This window comes from Choloepus didactylus, chromosome 7, assembly GCF_015220235.1.
Source record: "Choloepus didactylus isolate mChoDid1 chromosome 7, mChoDid1.pri, whole genome shotgun sequence".
NCBI lineage: Eukaryota > Metazoa > Chordata > Mammalia > Pilosa > Megalonychidae > Choloepus > Choloepus didactylus.
In genome coordinates, this window is record NC_051313.1 from 13105388 (window position 1) to 13119640 (window position 14253).

Sequence of the window (14253 nt, forward strand, 5' to 3'; positions counted from 1 at the left end):
TTTTGAAAGACTTTCTACAGACTACACTATTAATCTGCAAGCAAGACCAGGATTTAAGGGATCAAGCAAATTTTAGTTGTGTGCCATTTGAATAAATTTTTTTTGCCATTATTTCTCTTCTATAAAATTATGTATTTATTATTTGTTTATTTATTTATTTATTAGCTTGCTTATTGGAATGATAGAATTTAACCAATTAAGCAGCATCCCTATGGTATCAACTACTCTATAAAGAACAAAGTTAAATTAAAATATGAAGAATGTTGGGAAAGATTTAACAATAATTTTTTTTTAACCAGTGTAACATAAATTTAAAATTTACCTTTGGAGATCTTAAAAGACTCCTCTTATAAATCTTCTAAAGAGAAAGAAAGTAAAAATGATTACCAGAACCTTCTAATGTCACCTTGATATTTCTTATTCACATACAGTAAATTGCTTCTTGTTCATTCTACTTATGCAAAGGGCCTTGGATAAACACTTAAATGTGCTGGGACACACATTTATCCATAGTGTTCAGGACAGATCATTCTGTTGTCACGTGTAGCTTCTGTTGGATTCCTTTGTCTTTGTGAGCTAGTAAATCTATCAAGCTATTTCTAGGCAAGATTCTAGCAAAGCTCAATTTGTGTGACATCATCTGTTGAAGGAATCATCACAACCCACTAAACCTATTTTATATAAATGACTCAGCTCCATTCAATGAGAATATTAAACTTTCCTTATTGATCTTGAGTAGCAGACATTGGTATAAGAACATATTGAGACTCCCTTTGAAGTCAAGCCAAGTTCCACAGCTTGCTATCTACAATTGTAGTTTACTTTCCCAATGTCCGTCAACCTTGAGAGCTGTAAATACACAGTTCAGTTCTCAATTCTGTTTTCTTTTACGCAGGTATTTCCCATTGTTTTCCTTATGTGCTGGTTTTAAAGTGAACATTACAGGAGATCCCGTCTAGATTTCTACAGGAGGGAAAATACTAGAAGCTGGGGTTTTAGGTCTTTAGCAGATTTGAGAAAGCTAAATACATTAACTTGGTGATACTGAAAAAAAAAAAAGAAAAGAAAAGAAATTGATGACAGTCACAGGTCTCTTCTTGGCTTAGAATTGCACGTCTCACAACCCTGAGTTATTTTTAAAACAGTCATATCTGATACCAGACAAACTTTCAGGTAGTGACCACAGTCAAAGTTAACAGGGACACCAGAATGCCTGATCACCTCCCAGCCCATGGTACAGCCACCTCCTTGCCTTAGTTTGTTCTTGCTACAAGTATTTAAGCTTTGTTATAGGCCAGGTGGCAAGTATCCCATGCAATTTTTCCAGTAGAGGTGGTGAAATACTGAGAAGTAACCAGTGGTCATAAAATACGGCGACAAGTGCTAACACAGATGGAAGGCAGAAGCTGCACATAAAAAGGTCCCATAACCCACTGTTTGGGGATCAATGACGACTTCCCCAAAGAAAAACGTCTAAGCTAAGATCTGAAGGGTGAGCAAGTTAGTGAGATGGAGAAAGCTAGGGAAGAGAATCCCAGAGAAATGGGAAAAAACAACCAAAGGCTTGGAAATTCAGAAAGAAAGAGTTAATTTGGAGCAAGGAAAATGAAGCTGAACTGGGAAACAGAGTTCAGATTCTTAAGTATTTCTGCAAAGCTCTTAACGATAGTTTGTGTATTAGCCTCAGGAAAACAAGAGTCCCTTTAAATGTCTCAATCACAAAAGTGCTATCAGTCATAAAGCATGAATCCGAGAGAGTCACATTCCAGAAATTCTTCCACTGGAGATTTATTGCTTTGGATTAAAATTTATAGTTCTGGCCCTGTTAAGGAAAAATAAGCCTGATTCTCATTCTGCAAAGAGAGGCAAGGATCCAGGTTTGGGGTTGTGTAGCATTAACTGAAAAGCTCTCGTTTCTGAAGAAGGAAAAAATGATTTTAAAAAGAAGTCTGAAATCATGCACAGACTCCAACTGCTTTATTATTTACTAAGTTGATCATTATTTAGTGTATGAAGAAAAAAAGGTAAAATTAGGACATGGGAGAACTGAAAGGCTTCAAAGAGGAGAGTAGTTGAAGGGAGATGGAGGTAAAGAGAGAGGAAGCTCTTCGGGTCTGATATAAATGATGCCAGGCTCCACTGTGTGTCCAACTTGAGAAATCTACCTTCTCTTGGAAAGGCAGCATCCACCTGGGTGAGGGTCCGTGAATGCTCTCTGTTGGGATTAGTTGTATGTGAGTAAGCAAAAGGCTGTAAAAGGCCTAGGAAGGCAGATGTTTCTAAGATGCTTTGGCATCTGTGTCATCAGCCCTTGCATGGGAAGATGGCATTATGGACCATATACCAATGTTGAGTGCGGTTGCAGCTATGTTTCTTGGCATTAAAGGTTGGATTTATACTGACCTGCTTATACTCTCTTGCTAACCTCATTGAAGACAAATGGAACAAATTTTCGATAGACTGGAACATTTATCTAACTGACGTTCCCTGGGCTTGAACAAGGGGCCGTGGCCTTTTTGCACAGTGCTCTAATCAACCTCATTAATCAGACGTGCACTCATGATATGTATGAGGAAAAAATAAATAGCAGTGCTTGAAGAAACAATTTTTCGGGGCATTTTTAAACCACTGAAGAATGCAAAAGTACCAATTTTCTTCATAATTTAAATCATGACAGCTGTGAAAACTTGACTGTTTATCAAAGATGCAAGCAGAAGTCATAAGACTTTATTTCATGGATTAAATTTAAAAGCTGTATGTTCTTTCATGAAGTCTCGTAATGGATTGGTAATGGTTATTATGGATGATAATATTTATTTAGACAAGTCAGAAATACCAAGTACAAAAGATGTTTAAAGCAAAAATGACACAGACCATTTCATGAATGTACAAGCTGAAATTACCTATAATTTCAGTGAATGACATAAATTGTATGACATACAGTTGGCTCTGGCTTTCATTTTCACAGTAAGGACAGCTTGTATATCAGTTATAAAACTCATGGGTCTCAGACATGGTGTTTCAGTCTAGCACCTGCTTTCCCAATCAGTCAAGTTACAGTCATATCCAAAAACAAATAACTGTATTATTAACCTCAGCCACCCAAAATTAATCTTTCAGTGTAGAGAAGATGTGCAAGTTCAAGCTAATTTCGTTCATTTCCTCTTCATGACATATACTGTGCCCTTAATTCATAAAAAAACAATGCTATGCCTTTCTGTTCAGCACCTCAGAGATGAATGCCACTTTAGGTTCCGTGTTTGTGGTCTTGTATGGGCCATATATAGGTAAATTATGCAAAGGCCACAGCAGCCCTGACTTTGTTCCCAGGCCATATGACAAGCAGCAGCGTGCTACCCTAACCGCATTTTGGGGAAATCCAAGCTTCTTGGTTGCCACACAGGATGTTTCATCAGAAGAGGGATTTTCCCCTCTTCTTTGGAAGGCCTTTGCTTCCTTCCCCTTCCCCAACTCCACAGTAATGAAGTATTTTCAAAACAGTTATCGGTTTGTCCTGACATGGTTGATCGTGTTGGGGGTCAGGTAGGGGAGGGGAATGAGGAATGGGCTTGAGATCGAGCCCTGGGGCATGGAGGGGATAGAAAGAGCAAGATCCTCAGAACTCATCACATCTCTTGCTTTTGATATGACCCACTATCAAAATGATCCTCAGACTTATACGTGTCAAGCACAGCTTTGGTGTTAGATCTCAGTTTAGTGAGCTGTCACCCTTACCAGCTGTAATTCTTGAGTTTCCCCATCTATAAAATGGGTAATAAGACAACCATTAAAGTTGCCGTGAGATTTACATGAGAGAATGTATGGAAATTTACTTCAGTTCTCTCTGCTTCCATTCTCCCCCCCAAACCCCACCCAACTTCCATCCATTACCCACCCACTCCCACACCCCAATTCCACCCTAGTTTTCCAAACTTAAATCGAACAGGCCTACACAATGGAAATCATTCAGCGATTCAGAACGATGTGTATTGTGTGTCCATTGGATACTACACTTACTAAACACAAGCCTGTGTCTCCATCTTTTTGTTCAGCAAAAAGAGAATGATAAAAGGAAGTAGAGACTGCAAAGCAAGTCCATCATTAAAGGTGCTTGGGCCAGTGTAACTTTTATAGAACAAATGGGCTTTCAACTAGTTGAGGAATTTTGTGCACTTGTTTCTAGGCTGAGTTGTTGGGTCTCATTTCTGTATCTCTTTAGCTAAGCCAGTGGGAAGCTGGTGAAGAGATCTTCAAGTTGTCTTTCTCTGGGGCAAAATGTTTAGCATTCCCTCTTCCACTTCTGAAGGTTATATCTCCCCCTGATAACCTTGTTTTTGAGAAAAACTCATGGGTGATTTGCCCAATCCCCACTGTGACCTGAAATGTTCTCAGAGAAAAATCTTTCCACTGCATTTTACCCCACTGAATTGCAGCCCCCTTTGGAAAGGCAGATTCTCATATCATCTTAGGAGAGGGCACCTCATGCTGGTGTGTCTTTATCTTCAATTCTACGAGATCATTGCTGCCTGGAAGATGAAACTATTAGGGCCCAAAACCCAAATCACAATGCAGCCACTAGTGTTTTTTTACCGTTGTTCAGTTTTCTCATACTTGGTTTTATTATTTTAAACTTTAATCTCATCAACTTTATTGTACTGCACAGGTAAAGATAAAAATTCTATAGAGTTTTACAAACATAAATAACAATTATCTAGCTATTGACAAGCAAAATTTTGAGCTTTCTGAGAACAAGGCACGCAATAAAATTCAACAGGGCTGGATTAAAGAATAATACAGACTGGGAAATCACTAGCAAGTTGATTTCTTCAAGGATTGTACTTTAAAACTGTAAGTTACATTTCCAAAGGCTGTGACTTGGTATATAATAAATTGCTGCAGTTTTACTTTTTAAAATTTACATTTAATATGCCTCCATATTAATGTTCTTTCTCAGTTTATAAATAAAAACTAAATTATTAGTATATTAGAGATGGCATAACTTCTTTTTTATTCTCTGATGAATCCATTATTATTGATTCTATAGTTTCTATACTGGAAGGCAAAAGTAGGGCAACATGTTTTTATTTGGAAGACGTGAGGATCTTTTTCATCTTTTTCCATTGGTTGAAATATCCTCTCAGACTGTCATTGGGCAGGCTTGTTCACACTTCAGGACAGATTACTGTTTTGGAGATAAAAAATACATGGAGTGTTCTAAGAGCTATAGGGCAACACTGGATGAGTTTCATACATTGGAAAGAGCTCTGCCATGCACCTGCTCACCCACCTCCCTCGCTGTCCTTCCTTCTTTCCAAGCCCCTTTGGCCACCAAGCTGGAGCGACCGGGAAAGTCACAACCCATCCCACGGCCACCGGGCCTCTGCCGGGCTCCTCTTCAACTCTGTGGCTAGTGGAGACCAACACTGGGAAAGCCACTTCAGCCCACCGGGCCCGGCTCCCGGTGTCCAGCCCACTCAGCTCCGGCCTGCCTCAGCTCTGTCTTCTCACAGAGCCACCCTGCCCATCCCTCTGCTTTGCCTTCCCACAGCAACAGCTGGCACTGTTGTCAGGAAACCCCATACACCAGCAAACTTTTCCCCAAAACCCTCCCTCTGCCCTCATTACTTCCCAAAATGTGTTTCATAGAATACAATTGTGCAGGATCCTAAGAAGTGTCATAGATTTAAAAAAAGGGGGGGGGGTGTTGGCTTATTGTTTTGTCTTTTTATTGTTGTTTTTTTATTTAATTGGAGAAGTTGTAGGTTTATGGGGAAAAAAATGTATTCTGCAATTGCAACTGTAGAGTTCTATACCTATGTCCATTAGGTCATAGTGGCAGATTGAATTGTTCAAATCTGTATCCTTACTGTTTTGGTTCATTTTGTTTTTTGTTTTTTGTTTTCTTTATTCTATCTTTTTTTTAATGCAATTTTATTGAAATACATTCACCCACCATAAAATTCATCCAAAGAATACAATCAGTGGCTCACAGTATCATCATATAGTTGTGCATTCGTCACCACAATTTTAGAACATTTTCGTTACTTCAAAAAATAAATACATAAAAATAGAAAAGAAGACCCAAAACACCTCAAAACTTTTACCCCATCTCCCCCATTATTTATTTATTGATTTATTTTTGTCTTTATTGTATTGCTCATCTGCCCATACCCTGGATAAAGTTTCTGAGAGGTGTGTTAATGTCTCTTGATATGACCACGCCTATACCTATTTCATCAAATAGTTTTGTCTGTTCTTGCTTTACCAAGTGTGTTTTGCAGAAGCGAGCTTCGCATCTACAGGAGGGCTTCTGGGATGCTTCATGTGGGCCACTGGCCTTGTGAATCGCCAGGAGGAGACAGCCTGAGCATCCCCGGTGTATCAGACCACAAAACCTCTCTTAAGGAAGAACCTTTGGGGACGTGTTACCTTTATCACACTTTGGTTTTCTACTAAAGATGATGCGCCCAAGCAGAAGTGGTTTCTCCTCCAGCCTCCTCTACTTTAGGGCAAAGAGCTTAGCGGGCTCTCTCCCAGGGACTTAGCCTTCAGGAACGTCCCCACTTCACCCAGCCACACCCACCCCTACCGTTTCCTTTGTTGGCACCCTCTGCAGACCTCCAAGACTCTCTGTCATAGTCTTTCATCAGTTTGACGCCTGATCTAATAGTTTTCCTCTCTTCTCTCTCACAAGCAATCATCCTGGGCAAAGTCAATATTCACACACACGATTCAGTTAACAATCACAATGATGGTGGCAATAATAATAACTAACATACCACTTTGAGTGCCTCCATGCACCAAGCATTGTCTTTAATACTTGACTCAATCTCCATAACCGCTGAAGGAGGAAGATATTGTTATTTGCAGTTTGCTGATGAGGAAAATGCATTACTTAATCAGCCCAAAACATATCAGATATCAAGTAGACAAAAATGGGGTTCAGAGCCCTTTTTGGCTGATCCCAATGTCTTTCCCTGCCTTCAAGTTCTTCAACTTCTTCTGCCATCCCTCTCTAACTCCATGGATTGGTAACCTACAGGCATGTCCCTTCATTGGATCTTATGGACCACCCTAAACTATTCCTTTTCCAACTTTTGAAGCCCTGCAGCTTCCCTCTTGAGCAAGACTGCCTGCCTCCTGCCATCCTCCCTCACTGTCACCGGCTGGCCCTTCTCCCGCATCAGGCCCTCACCCCCACCCCAGCCATTGCTCTTTCGCAGCTGTTCATCCTCTGCTGCAGCTGCACAGTCCCTTTCGCTTAGCCTAAAATCTTGCAGTGTGTTTAAATGTGGGGCAGACCCAACAAGCTGCGCATAATTTGCAGCTAGCTGAGAGCAAGGATGGCACTGGCTTCATTTGCTGGCAGGATCCAAAACCCATTGATAATCATTTGAGAGGTCTTCTTTTGGTACAGCCTTCTCTGATGATCTGATGGCAAAAGGCAATAGGATCTCCTAGAGCCAGCTTCAACTGTTTGCTGCCTCTCCTGGTTTCCTTAGTAGACATTTCTCTCTGTGCCTAGCATATATTCTGTAAAATCACAAACGAATGGTCTGCGAGGACTGAAAGGCACCACAAAGTTCACGTAGCCCAACCTCTATTTTACAGATGAAGAGATGAGGTGTACAGGAGCCCATTAATTGACATTATCAACAGAAATTGTTGAAAGAATAGATAGAGGTTGCAGAATTCACTGATGCCCTTTCAAAATGAGATTTATTCCACAAATATATCCTTGGCTGTTTCTTGTCTTCCAGATTGCCATGCTTTTAGATCCTGGTCAGTTGGTGAACACTTGTGCTCTTATATTTCTTGCAGTCACTCACCAGATGAAAAGCTGGTTGTGTTATCAGAGGGAAGTGGAACCACCTGCTTTTGACAGCACAACAATGAGGTGCTTTCTGTTGGGTGGGACATTTCTTCCAGATTCCCTTTGCACCAGACAGCTGTCCCCCCAAGGCCTGGGAACATTAGGTTCCAGATGTGCTGGCTACTGTCGATCTGGGCAACGTGACTACAGCTTTCTTCTTGCCAAATGTGTGCTCAGCTGTTAGACTATGTTCAGAAATGTCACTTGGCACATTTTGAATATATTTGATAATTTTCATTTTCAATTTTGATTCTCAAACTAGGCATTAGGCAGTATTTAAAAATATTTGGAGCTGAAGTAGTTAAATCCCTGTTATACAAATAGCAGGTTCTAAAAATGTATTGGCGAACATCTGAGACAATCTAATTCCCAGCTTCCAGAATTCCGTGGTGTCTCCTTTCTTCATAAGTCAAACTTGTTCTGAATCCAATTATACTTTTTCCACTTTGCAAAATAACTCATTTTGTGTGTTAGTCAGTAGAATGTACTTTGATATTAGGAAAAAAAATATGCCTTTACTTTAATGTGCTCCAGATTAGAGTCTCTTATTGAGTCCAGTCTGCATTATTTCCCAGTTGTACTAATTAAAAGTGCTAATTATTTCCATCCTAGTATCTCAGGATCATCTTTTGATGCATGAAAATTTTGAGGGAATTAAAAAAAAAACTTACTGGCTTTGGAAATCATGTGAGAGCATTAATATTCTCTAGACCCAATTTAAAAAAAAAAAAGGTTTCCACCAGTTTATTAGACTCTCCTCCCTACTTCTTTGGTTTCAAGTCTGTCCTGGATTTTTGCTCTGTGGGAAGGAGTTGCCAGAATTTTCTTTCTTTGTATAGCAGTTCATGAAATTAATGCTGTAGGACTTACCTCAAGCCTGATGCTAATAGGCTTCCCCAAAGCAGTTTTCATATTTAATTCTTGTCATTTATGAGGGGGTTAAGGCAGGTTTCCAGTAATAGCTAAAGTGCAATAATTTCTAAGACCTTATGTTCTCTTTCCTAATTCATAAATCAAGCCATTTCTTGCTTTCATGAGAAAGAATCCAGGTATGCGGAGGGAGGAAGTCATTTATTTACTTTTCTGACGAAAAAAGTGGGAGATGGAGGAAAGATTATCTTTCCAGCTGGAAGGCAATTCTTTCCCAGGGATACAGATAATCTCTTTTTAAAAATCCTAAACTCTGGAACAATTATACTCTACACAAGGAAATAGTAAGTCAGGTAAAACAAGGAGGGCTTCATACTGAGGCGTAACATTTCCATTCACACTTTCACTCGTGTAAAATTTTGTGTGTTATATGAATTTGTTTACAATATATTACTCTCATGGACAAGTTTATTCTAATTTAGATATTCTGAGATTGCAAACACATAACTTATTTATACCCTTCAACAATATATGAACATACCTCTGCTTGAGAGAAGGGTATATTCGAATGGCAAGCTATTTTGGTGGAGTCAGACAATACAATAGCACAGCAAAAAACAGTTACGGTAGAAAAACACCTTGTTAAAACAGTGTGTATAAATAAAATTGAGTTTATATTATGGAAATGAATTCTAAAAATGGAATGTATTCACCCCACAGTGAATTCACCTATAAATAACCCTACAGACAGAACCCCTGGGAATGATGGCTGTGGGTGCTTTGCTGTTCGGATGTCATATTGGTGGGAGGTGTAAGAAAAGGATTGAAAATAGCACTGATGGATTTACCTGAATCCCATTAGCATGTGGGAGTTAAGAGCCACCTGATTTTTGAAAAGGCGATTATTGGAGCTCAACAGGTAGAAACCATTCCATTCTGTAATTAGTATAATTATCTCCAACACCTTTAACATCCAATATGTAGAATAAGGCTATTTTAGATATTTGAGTTGCTGCAAGCTATTCCCAAATAGTTATCTCTCAATGATTTTTTAAATGGCTTTTCTAGGGCTATTGATGAAAACAACGGACACCAGGGGTGAAGCAATTATAGGAAGAGGAAGTACCTGATATGATGTAAAATGTGTTGGGACTTAGTCATATGTAGAAATTTTGAATTTCTTCACTCTTTAATTCTGGTTCCTGGAATCTCTCCCTTGTGAGTGACTCACAATGTATTTTGAGACAAACTTACCCATACTACAACCCGCTCTCTCTATGTCAAAATTCCAAAATTCATACAGACAAGTCAGGGACTGGGGATAATCAGATAATACAGACCAGGGAGACCCAGTACTAAGACTGAGTCTGTGGCCCCCCAAAGATGAGACTGAGCTGAACCCTCTGAGTTTTGAGCCATGTTTCCTAATGTTGTGTTTAAGAAAATGAGTGAGTTAGAAAATAGAACTAGTTCATGGCGTAAGGTGAAACACTCGGTATTAGTCTTTATTGAATATCTGTTTTTTCTACCTCCTTCTTGTCAATACTTCTCTAAACTTTTTAATAACAAATCATTATTTTAAAGGAATCTACTTTATAATTATTTCCTAAACAGGATTTGGATTATGATCCTAGTTGCTTTCTCCCCTCCATTCTATAACATGTTCTACTACTTTGGTTTCTGGGTTTACATTAGTACCCTCCTTTCAGGAAGGTTCTTCCAGATTCTGAATCTCAGACCTTAGCATCACACATCCCTCACCTCAAGGCAGAGCCACACAAAAAGTGTCTATCTTATTTTCCAAGGCTCTAGAGAAGAGTTCACAACCTAAAACTGCATCTCATTTTGACACTTCCATATCCTTACTCTGTCCAACTATAGAATTCATGCTTCAAAGTTCCCTTGTTTTATACTAAATTCAGATAGCCAATCATCTTCTTATAAGAGCTCTCTGTAAGCTCAGAGAATGTATTTAGTTGCCAACTGGACTTCTTTTCAGGAAAATTAGTAACAGTCCTGTTTACCTCTCTTCACTGGCTTTATTTTCCCACATTTGAAGAAATATGCCATCTTTGCATCTGTCTTCTAAATAATTTCCAAGATCACCACATCAGTTTTTAATTATAGACTCCAGAAATTCACATTGCTGAGCAATGCTAAGTTAAGATGCCCTGACAGCTCCTTCACCCATACCCTCATTCTACATTTCTTTATTTTGATTTGATCTTTTTAAAAGTCCTCTTACTGAATTTTGTTTTTGTTCAGTTTTGAATTTGTTTTTAATGCAACTGGTTGGTTTCAGATAAAGGTGTGTATATGTAGTAGATGATTATTATAATGCCATACTGATGAATACGTAAGATTTCTCATTTATAGAAGTTATAATCATAAGCAAAACAATTTTATTGCTCCTCCATTTACTAGTTTTCTTTTAATATATTTCCTCTCTCGAATTTTCCAGTTTTTTATTTTTCCAGCAAAATTCTGGGCAAAAGAAAAAAAATCATAAAGTAGCTGCATACTACTAATACAATAACTCTACAAATTTAGTTTTGCATCAGCAGAATTATGAATGAATTTAGTCTTTAGGAATGTTTTGAGTTCTTTCTGTATATTTAAATCCCAGGTTTACTTTTTTCCTGTTTTCTTTCTTTCTTTTTTTTAATAAAGAAGGCTGAAAATGATTACAACATATGTAAGTCTGCAATTTGTAGTTCTTTAATCCCTCCAACAGTTCAGGCTTTCAGAAATGGTAGCCGAAGGTAACCTTATCTGGCATATTTTGTATTGGTCTTTGGGAAGTCAACAAACTCCCTGGCATACAGATTTTCATTTACTTCTGGAAAAAGCCAAGTCCGTGGGGAAAGTCTATAATAGAAATAATGATCCAGGCCCATTGACTTAAAGGAAAATCCCCACAGGGTAACTTTGACACACCCTGTCCCACTTTTCCCAATGACACAGAATGAACCTACCATGGATTAGTGTTAGAGAACCTGACCTTTGCACAATCCAGAGAAACTCTAAAGGAACACCCAGCTAGAACTGCAGACGGTGGGTAGGGGCACAGGCATTCGAATACACCAATAATTCCACACTAAAAGAAGAGTGTGGTTATGGCCTGTAAACATATTTATTTATTCATTTTTTTTCATAGTCATACTTTATATCAGGACCTTTTCCAATTATTGGGACGTTTGTTATGCCATTCTATTTTCCTAGCTACCAACAAATCTGTAGATAGATACATAAGTAGATAGGTAGACTTATAGATGTAGACGCTAGGCAATTTTTAAATGAAGAATATATCATAAAAATATTTTTTTTTAAGTTGAAGGAATAGGAAACAAAAGAGCATCTATAATCCTATAACCCTGACACAATGAGCATTGCTTCATACATTGGCATGTCTGTCCTTGTAAAAGGAGTTGATTGAAATGCAGTCTTACATTGTGATTTCTTTTATTTAACATGGCATGGGTCACATCTCTCCTCCTATTTAAAATGTTTACTAGGCTTTGTGTCCACAGTGGATGTGCTACTGTTTACGCGACCATTTCCCCATTAGACATTACAATGCTGTCAGTGTTTTGTCATTTTGAATCATGTTCATTTATCATAAATTGTAGAGATTTATTAATTATTTATTTCAGATAATTTACCTAAAGTGGGACAAATGGGATAAAGGCATTGAACATTTTAACGGTTTTAAAATATATTGATAAAAGCTTTCAGAAAGTGTTTTAAAAATTAAAATACAATGAGCAACCCATGAGAACATCAGTTTTACTAAACCCTTGCCAGCTGTGAATATTGCCACTTTAAAAATTAGTTTGGTACCTTATGTTTTATTTTCAAAAAGTGAATATTCTAACCAAATACCGTCATCACTAACCCTTTCTTTTTCCATGGAGAAGAGAGAAAATACATGTTATTTTGAATACATGGGAAAAGCATTTTCAACTTTAGGTTTTCAGTGAGTCAGCTTGGATTATTTTAAGTGTGTGATGATAACCTGTGTACTGTCCTAGTCATGGGCAGCCTCTATAATTTTTTTTTTTTTTTTTTTTTTTAATCATCATTTTATTGAGATATATTCACATACCACGCAGTCATACAAAACAAATTGTACTTTCGATTGTTTACAGTACCATTACATAGTTGTACATTCATCACCTAAATCAATCCCTGACACCTTCATTAGCACACACACAAAAATAACAAGAATAATAATTAGAGTGAAAAAGAGCAATTGAAGTAAAAAAGAACACTGGGTACCTTTGTCTGTTTGTTTGCTTCCCCTACTTTTCTACACATCCATCCATAAACTAGACAAAGTGGAGTTTGGTCCTTATGGCATTCCCAATCCCAGTGTCACCCCTCATAAGCTACATTTTTATACAACTGTCTTCGAGATTCATGGGTTCTGGGTTGTAGTTTAATAGTTTCAGGTATCCACCACCAGCTACCCCAATTCTTTAGAACCTAAAAAAGGTTGTCTAAAGTGTGCGTAAGAGTGCCCACCAGAGTGATCTCTCGGCTCGTTTTGGAATCTCTCTGCCACTGAAGCTTATTTCATTTCCTTTCACATCCCCCTTTTGGTCAAGAAGATGTTCTCCATCCCACGATGCCGGGTCTACATTCCTCCCCGGGAGTCATATTCCACGTTGCCAGGGAGATTCACTTCCCTGGGTGTCTGATCCCACGTAGGGGGGAGGGCAGTGATTTCACCTTTCAAGTTGGCTTAGCCAGAGAGAGAGGGCCACATCTGAGCAACAAAGAGGCATTGAGGAGGAGACTCTTAGGCACAAATACAGGGAGGCCTAGCCTCTCCTTTGCAGCAACCGTCTTCCCAAGGGTAAAACTTATGGTAGAGGGCTCAACCCATCAAACCACCAGTCCCCTATGTCTGTGGTCATGTTAGCAACCATCGAGGTGGGGTAGGCGGATACCCCTGCATTCTCCACAGGCTCCTCAAGGGGGCACTACATATTTTTTTTTTTTTTCCTTGTTTCTCTTTTTTCTTCTTTTTTTTTTTTTTTAACTTTCCCTTCTTTTTTAAATCAACTGTATGAAAAAAAAAGTTAAAAAGAAAACAAACATACAATAAAAGAACATTTCAAAGAGACCATAACAAGGGAGTAAGAAAAAGACAACTAACCTAAGATAACTGCTTAACTTCCAACATGTTCCTACTTTACCCCAAGAAAGTTACATAATATAGCAACATTTCAGTGAACTTGTTCCTACTACATCCATCAGAAATTAACAGACCATAGTCATTTCTGGGCATCCCCAGAACGTTAAATAGCTTATCTGTTCTTCTTGGATTATTGTTCCCCCTTCCTTAATTGCTCTCTACTGCTAGTTCCCCTACATTCTACATTATAAACCATTTGTTTTACATTTTTCAAAGTTCACATTAGTGGTAGCATATAATATTTCTCTTTTTGTGCCTGGCTTATTTCGCTCAGCATTATGTCTTCAAGGTTCATCCATGTTGTCATATG

General features: G+C 38.4%; 1 protein-coding gene across 1 annotated transcript in view; it reads left to right on the forward strand.

The window, feature by feature from the left end:
- The window catches only part of SGK1 (serum/glucocorticoid regulated kinase 1), a 115458-nt gene that overhangs the window by 53483 nt on the left and 47722 nt on the right, over positions 1–14253 (forward strand). The gene's annotated exons all lie outside the window — the stretch shown is intronic.